This window comes from Sycon ciliatum, chromosome 1 (assembly GCF_964019385.1).
Source record: "Sycon ciliatum chromosome 1, ocSycCili1.1, whole genome shotgun sequence".
Taxonomy (NCBI): Eukaryota; Metazoa; Porifera; class Calcarea; order Leucosolenida; family Sycettidae; genus Sycon; species Sycon ciliatum.
Window position 1 is genome coordinate 26476490 of NC_088643.1, and position 9245 is coordinate 26485734.

Here is a 9245-nt window from a genome sequence, read left to right on the forward strand (position 1 = left end):
TTGTTAGAGGAGGTCATCAGTGGACTGACTGGCCGAACCAATCGTAATGAAGCCTAATGCGCCAACAAATCATTTTTAAATCGGCTCAAAGCATCATAGTCGAAGAGCTCCCAAACACTCGCTCTCCGCCCAGCTAGCTGTTTTCACAGCTCCTAGGTCTCATCAGCGGAGCTCATGGTGGCTGGATTCATTCAGCTATCTCTTTTGCTTGCCGATTAACTATTCTGAGCCCAAGAGCATGCAGCTTCATGCTGAAATAGGTGTCACGTCACCGTTCATTCTAGATCAACAAATTTGTGTAGCTCGGCACCTAACGTCAAAATTGGCAATATGATTGATAAAAGTCCACCTCAGAGTGTTTGGGAGCTGTGCAAGAATAAGGAAGAACTTATGGCGAAACACCCTGGAAGGTAAATATTGCGTTTCCGACTGTTTCCTTTTTTGGAAGGCGAACTTCCCTGGCCCAAATGCTGCAGTATCGCTCACATCTGTGGTGAATTTTGCTGGCCATGGAGAGGCACAGCGCACGTGTACGATTTGTCTTACACTGGCCTTTTGTTGGGTGACATGTAGCAAGGAATCAAACACCGCTACCAGTCTGCGAAGAGAGCTACATGAAATTCAATGTTGTAGTTTTGATAGTGGTCAGTTTCCATGCTTTGCCGAAGGATGTTTTCTTCTCTTTTCTTTTTTTTTTGTCGTGGAATCTCCGGTCTGCGTACGTACCGGTAAACGATGTAGATGCTTCCGACTGAAAATGGAAGGTTATGCACGGATTTGTTAAATCGTCTTCGGGCCGAATTTTATAGAATTCACCCGCGCGTATTTTCGGCAATGGAAAGCAATTTTTGCTGGCTTCATCAGAGGTGGGAAAAAACGTCTCTGCGCACGCCGTTCTGCACGTGTATGTCGATGGAAACTGCGTTAATCTGAACTGAATTAAACCGTCAAGTAAATTGCCCGGTCAGACTTTGGCAGCAGCTTTTGTATCATTTTGTGAGGCAAATAGAAAGCATTGCGAAATTTCAGCATTCCTGTGAAAGCTATGGACAGTAGCATGATTACTGGGCAGGCAACGGGGTCAGTTCAAGATCATTCCTCGGGAAAAACAAGTGGCTTTTCGAGGTTGCTTCTTGATCTGCAAGTTTGAGGGAGATAGGCATGGAAAACGCTTGAAGAAAAACTTAGAAAATCAACTGTCACCACCAGGACTCTATCCAGGAACATTCACAATTCATATAGATGATGACTGCTATTAGTGTCCTGCGAAGAAGAGTTCGCCAAGATGAGCCTTGAGGAAAAGGAAGTAAAAGGCACGAAGGAAAAGAAAAGAAGGCCTTCATTCAATGTATCGCCTTGCGTAGAACAGAGTGATGATGTTCTGACCGTCCTAATCACCGATATTTTTTCGCACGTTGCGGAGAGACGATAGCTCCGCTTGGCAAACACGCTTGAGTAGTAGGTGCGATTCTTTACATGCACGCTGCCGTTGTGGAATGTTTTCCCGTCATGCTTGCGGTAGCGCTGAAACATGTCTTGCTCTGCTAGTATGGAAATAAGAACTATTCCGGCTGCGTCGGCCTCTATCCTTCCCAGTCATGCAGTGGTTATTGTGACAATCTCCAACTTTGGTGAATTTGCTCATCGTCGCCATGTAGATGGACATTTTTTTCATATCGACCGATGGAAAAGATGATCTCATGTTTTCATGTTCCTTTTATAGGGGCAGCAGCTCGCATAAGCTCAGGACGCACCATCAGCCCGTCATCATCCGCCTCGAAATGCGCCGCTCATTAGACGAGACCGAATTTCAACCGTTTCAGGTCATATCTTGCATTCGGATTGGCCGGTTTCAGCACATTCTGACGAGCTTTCTGCAGCTCCACGCTGCACTGAATGAGTGAATGTATTAGCTGACAGAGTCTGTTCCAGGGGTGTATCTGCACTATCATCCTATCACAACACAGCGTCCTGATCTTGCTCACTGTCAATGACAGTAGATAACAAACTGAATGTCCTGCATAGCAGCACTGGTCTTGTGTCTTATGCCACGTTCTGTCCATCTCGTGTTCATCCGTGTCCACTTCAAAGAGCATGACGTGGCTTGCAATGCCTGGTTGTCTTCGGAAAACTATCATGCCAGGGATTCCAATCCGATTTTCCTCATCTTGCCATTCAGAGGTTTACTGTTGTTTGGTGGGGTTGGCGGTGGTGCCACTTGCAGTGTATGTATTCCTCGCTGTTGTTCGCTTCCTACTATGCATGTTGACTAATACTGGAACGTCTTTCATCGTGCTGGTTCGGTAGTTGTCATTTGCTGTTGTGTTGACGTTGACAATGTCAGTAGTTCTGTTCCTCCATTGCCTCGTGATGCAAAAGAGCTTTCTGTACACAATACGAAACACTAGCACGGCCGGAATGATTTCCGCTTTTGGCAGACATGCCCCATTCATCATGGCATGTACACGTAATGTGTTGACTTAGCATCGGCACTTTAACCTGCTTGCATGGCAGGCTTCACATACCGTAAGACATGTAAATATAACGAGGAAGTAAATCGAACGTTTTCTTTGTAAGTTCTGTTGAGGCCATACGGCCTCATTATGTGTTATGTGCGGATATACCTGAAGACGGCAAGATCGTTAGCGTATATTCTCGCGAACTTATGGATTTTGGACAGCAGTTCAATCTGCGACTCGTTATAACAGCATGTCTTACGGTGTGAGCGGTGTGACTGCAGGCTAGGGTAATGCTGCTGGATGCTATCCTACCTCTTGAGTCAGTTAGCTCCGGGCAGTGTGCAGGCCTATAGTGCGTTTCAAAAGTCCAGACCTCTGGGTTTTTTTTTAAAACCCGCTAGGCCAGCATCTATACCACATAAAGTCTGTGATCACTTTGTGCATAAAATTTTTGAAATTGAGCATTTGTTATCCGATCGCTTAGAAATGTACTGTAAAAGCAGACATTTTCGGTGGTGTTTTATTTTCGGTAAGTTCGGTGCCGACAATTTTTACCGAAAATAAAACGCACTGAAAATTTCGGCACTGCCGGTACTGTATACATGTAGTACAAGTACACTTACCTGGAAAACGGGTTTTACCGACAATTTCCCTCCACCGAACCGCCGATTTTGGAGAATACCGAAAATATTACACCACCGAAAATTTCTGCTTTTACAGTATATGAGAAAAATTGCGGGAGGTGCCTGTGCAATATTCCGAAGAAATTTCTGTAAAAGCTCAAACCAAATTTGAAATATTGGAACAGGTCTAGAGGTCTATACATGTACTTTTGCAATGCACTATAGTCCTGTGAACACTGGGCAGTGCACTGGACTGTGCATTGGTGCAGGACACTGGCAACTTCTTCCGGAGGTCGGATTTCATTGAGCACGCCTGCACATAGATTACTCAAACAAACCTTGAACCAAGTTGGCAAAGCAGCGTAGTGAATCTAGGAAAGTCGGAAGTAGCTTATTAGAATACACTGAGTACATACATAATTATACTGGATCCAGACTCACTGGGTATCACTGCAATTTACTCACTATTGGTGATAGGTGTTCGCCAAGGCTAGCAGGAGATTACCAGTTAGGAATATGCAAAGCCTGCTGCTGCTGCTGCTGCACATCGAGTCATCACTACGGTGGAGAGTTCAGCCTGGGGTTGTGCGGCGGCGTTCTTTAAGTCAGGGTAGTGGCAGTCAAGCTGATCATGTCCTGGTTAGTGGTACCTATGCACTCTGGCTGCTGCATAGCATGTTGCCTATGCACTCTGGCTGCTGCATAGCATATTGCCTATGCATTCTGGCCGCATAGCATGTTGCCTACTTTTTTGGACGGTTTCTTGCTGCGATGTAAGCATATTGTAGGCCATGCAGTGCACGGCTACTTGCTAGTTTACAAGCACATGTACGTGGCCGTACACACACGGCAAGACAGTAACATACTATTTTGCTATCACACAAACAAAGGTCACTATAGACTATTGTGCCACACTGTGCCGCAGGACCCCAAGCACTATGTAGCAAAGACAGCAGGTGTCTGCAGTAAGTAGTTGTAGATCCGCTGTGAAGCGAGCCTTTGGCCAGTGTAGTCTTGGAGCATGCCTGAGACACCAGACTGGTCACCAGGTAGACCAGGTAGACAATCTTCTTGTTGTTGTCTCCAGCGTATTGAGAGCTGAACACACGGCGAGTCACTTCTCTCCACCCGATGTGTACAATGTCTTACAACAGTCGTCAGGGCCAAGACTTTTAAATGCCTCATGGTTTAACTTTGGCCCCTGCCTAATGAGTTTTTGGCGCTGTGTCATGACGATTTTCAGGAGGCACACCGCTGGATTTGCACATACATGTAGTGGCGTATATAGTACGTTCATTATCAGAGAGGTTCTGCAAAACGAAAATGCGTACAAACTTTCGCTCTACGTCGTGAAGTGAGAAACTTGGCACGAACTTCCGCAACTGTGGACGCGAAACTTGCAGGTAACGCGGAATGAACGTTCATGGAAAGTTTCGTGAGATCGGGTCCTGGCGTACGTGCAATTTATGAAAATGTGCAGAACACAAAGTTCGTGCGGAAATTCGTACACCTTTTCGCAAGGCCCGTAGCGAAAATTCCTTCGAATTTTCATTTTGCAGAACCTCTCTATTCACTATTTCAACTTGAGCGCACGGTGCCTCCTACTAGTAGACCTTTCATGCGAAGCAAGTCATGTGCAGCCATGTAGTTATTCTGTGCAAGGCATTCTCTAGGTTATAGTGGAGCAATACACGAGTGGCATCATCGACACACATGCCCAGTCCATTCAGATTTGGTTATAACTTATATTTGGATATGTGCTGTACGTGTGTGTGTGCTGCGGGCGCAATTCATAAAGATCAGGAATGAGTGCAGCAGCTGCAGTACACAAACAGCTATCAGATAAAAGTAGTGGCACAGCATGATGATATCAGCTAGGTGTATCTGTATGCCATGAAACAAGATTTAGGCTTACCGGCATCCTGTTGTTTTGTATTTGGAAGTACAATTTAAACCGGGGTATTAAAGGGTATTAAAGGGTAATTTAGGCTTTTTTAAACACCTGCACGCTATTTGTTACAATTCTATTGTACATACAGTCAGTGAGCGCTTGATGTGAACAGCCCTAGGAAACAAAGACAGCAGTTTTTCCTGAGCCTGTAGTAGTTGGGATGTCGATCGACCTGAATCACATTGCGAAGGTCCATGCTGGACTGACAGGATATTTATTGAAGTTGCGATTACTGCGTGATTCTTGCGCATCCCAAGCGAGGCTCCACACACTTCACTGAGATTACTCTTACTGCCAGTAAGGCACCCGGCATGAAGTTCTGCAGACATCACAGTACATCTACCTGGCTTGCACAGCAGTGTGCTGATCTGAGTTTTCACTTTCCAGTGGTTTAAAAATAGACGTCGTTTCTCGGTGCCGGCCAGCACGTTACTCTTACCCATTTACTTATTCAACTCGCCATATCTCGAGAATGCCCAGTCGCATGGCGGTGGGGTTTGTTGGAGTCAACTCAGTGGCCTTGCTTTACCTAAGAACTGTTTTCAAATCTCAGTAGCTCCTCTTGCGCCGCACGATGTTAGTAAATAGCCAGCTCAGCTGCGGAGTAGACGTCACGTCCATCTATCACCCTGTAGGATATGCACGATCCATTGCCTCTTGTTGCAATTATCAGCGTGAAAGGTCAACGAAACCATTCGATCCAGAAGTTCAAGGGGAATAAAAAAGAACAGTCTGGAGAAAGGATTAATTGCCACGCCAGTTCTAATTACGTTGCTTGCTACCATACGTTTAGTTTCAACTCCTGATAGTTCAGCACTTATTCCTGTATACTATTGGTGACTATGGGACTATGGGTGATTATAATGTTTGGTCTTGTAAACATTGATACTACTTTGAAGTTCATTTATTTAAGTGGCCATAATCAGCAACATTGATGACATAGTGCCTGGAAATTTCTAATACAAGTACTCATGTAAATAGGACTATGCACTAATGCATGTACGTAGGACTATGCACTGTTGCATGTTGTAGCTTTCTCCAAACGTTACAAGGGTTTGAGAGTCGACGATCATCCAACGATAGAGTGTGTAGCACAGCCAAACGCGTGGGGTGTTTTCGCTGAACGTGAGCCATGAGAAGGTCCAATCGCTCCCACGTATGATCAGTGGTGTACTGCAAACTAGCCTACATGTAGTAACTTACCGCTTGTGCGCTTTAGCCTGCAGGAGCGAACCAGTCATGTACACCACTCTGTCTTATCGCCACCAGATTGCCCAGCAGCAGCAGCAGACTTGCTGCAGGAAAGAAGCAAGTAATTTGTAGCTAGCTCTGCTGCATACACTCTAGCCGAGTAATGGTTACTTATATAAGAACTTGAAGTGTTGACTCAAGTTACATACATACAAACATGCTCAAACAGGACCGGTCGAACATGCTCTAATATTCGTTTGAAATGGAATGGAGCAGCTGCCGTCGAAGTCACACCGCGGCATGGACATTGTAACTCGAGTCGTAGGATGCGTGGTGCTGATTATTGCACTTCAACGAAGTAGGTGAACATAATGTGCACTCTACATCTGTACCGGCAGCAGCATGCTTGAATCAGCTCTTTCCAACGCCTAGTTGGGTAGTACTAGTTTTAGAGTAGAGGCACATACCGAATTGGCATGCTACTTAAAACGAAAAGTTACTCGAAACAACATATCTTTGACGTGCAGTGTTTCGGTCTATGACCATCTTCAGGAACAAGGAAATGGTCAGGAAGAAAGGTCTTGCTGAAAGGCCTCATGCATTTATGCTATGTGTATGTCCTTTGCATGTCAGTGTGCACGTGTGTTTGAGCATGTGGGTGGGTGGGTGGGTGTGAGAGGGGGGTATCAAGTTTAATGCGACGTGTGCGTCCAGATAGCTTGACTGGTAAAACATTTGCTTGAACTCCTAATGGTTCTGGGCACTGGATGTATCATCTGTCATGCATGTGGGTGGGTGTTTTGCTGCAATGCATTATTACCCAATGCTGTAGACAGCAATGAATCATTAGATTTTTTTTTAAAGAAGTCTATATTTTAACAGTAACTCCACTGCACCACACCACTCTCTTGGTTTTTAAATATAGGGGATGAATATTTATAATGGCCGCCAAATCTGCAACTGTAGCAATTTCTCCTTAAAAAGTCCAATGTATTTTAAAGGAAATCCACGCACAATAATTATAGCTGCCATGTTTTCACCTTGCTGGTGTTTTCTAGAGATCCAGAAGTAGAGGAAATGCCTGTGTACTTTTCAATGGTCCCACACTGTACTTAATTCGAGGCACATGCATTTTATAGGAAAGAAAGGACCAAGGAACTACAAGTTACTCTATAATGTCCACTAACACCACCAGTTACTTGACAATCAGCTTTTCTTTACTATAAATCAATCATTGGCTCTCCATCCGAGTCTATCCTCACGTACATTTTACTTGTAAAAAACATGGATCGACTGGAGAGCACACATGACAGAGTGTGACTTGGTTTAAGTGTATTGCATGACTTAGACGACAAAGGTAGTGCCCCCGTGTTACCTACCAGTCAGCTAAACAATCACCGGTGCACCTAACGTCAGCAATTTGTCTAATGGAGGGAACCGTGTCCCTTGACAAGTGCAAGTTTCCTTAGGCATTGGACAAGCTGATGCTACAATACAATGGAGAATGCACATTACATTCCCTGCTCTGCTCTGCTGGGTTTACGGATTAGCTGACTACAACCCCAGTCAGTTGGTCTAAGACCATGATTGAGAAACGAGAGGTACTAGGTTCAAGTCCTGCTTGGAAGTGGAAGAATTTTTCCAGCCATGCTGCGACCGCCAGTGAATTGAGGAGTGTGGCCTGGCACGAGGAAAACATGGATGTGGCGAATGGGATTTCGGCCTTTGGCCTCTGGTTGGTGGGTCGGATCTATCCTCCTCCGCCTTTTAGGAGCCGCATCCTTTGCCTGATCATGGGGTGGTGGCGTCCCACGGAAGCGGACAGGCGCTTCTTGACCCGCTGCCCTGTACGTGAACCCGTGCAATTTTTTTACTGCAGCCCCAATACTAGGCTCAATTTTCCGAAAATAGAAGACTTTATGAGGGCCCCAGTATCCAATGCCGGGGCCGGGTCCCTCAATTTTTACACAATTCTTTACTTAGCACCAGCAATAATAATAATAATCAGCACCAGCAGAAGGTGCTTTGTCCCAAATTTGGTGATGTTCCTGCTATAGCTGTACAAAAATCACAAAAATCATTAAAATTTCTCTTTGTTCGTAAATTGGGGGAATGAAAAAGGGAAAAAAAGTCTGAAGGAAAATTGACTGTCACCACCAGGACTCGAACCAGGGACCTTCGCTTGAGGCCAGCGATGCTCTAACCACTGAGTGCAGCTGTGATCATGTCTTTTTGTCATACTCCTATGTGAAGGGTGTCACTTCCAGGCACATTTTTTTCGGAATATGCTCACAAGTGAATGATTGCATTATAGATGGCTACAGTACTTGCAAACACAGGCTCCATTCCCCGAACAGACAGTCTCAGCTGCACAAAAAGAATAAATTAGTAAAGCACCGGTACTTTCAAACGAAGGTAAGTATTAGTTCGCATGTATCCACGCAAACACACGCATCCAGTCAAATAAGGCACTTGTCATCAAGTCTGCGAACGTTTTCGTTCCCTTCTCGTTAAGGACCGTACAGGGAATGGCTCAAGTTGGAAACTTGATGAGAAGGGAACGAAAACGTTCGGATACTTTATGACAAGTGCCTTATTTGACTGGATGTGTGTGTTTGCATGGATACATACCAACTAATACTTACTTTCGTTTGAAAATATTCTCCGCCTCCGACCTCTATTAGAATAAAGTACTACCAGTATTTCGCCCATTGGGCATCATCTTAGGGATAGATGTTGATCCTTCCAAAAAAAACGTTTTTGTTGAGTTAATTCACTTTATATGAGGTGACCAGAAGGTTAGGGCTTGTGCAGCAGGGAGGGCGAAAGAACTCTTGCGGTACTATAGACTACAGTGAGTGGCTGGTGAACTTCTTATGGTGCATTCTATGAAATCAGAGGCCGTAATGTTGGTCAAACGCTGCAACGGCCATCCTTGATAAGTAATTAATTGATGATCATAGAAACCCGGCTCTTGCACTTGCCCTGCTGTTGTTTAGTTCGTTAATGTTTTGAAGCTGA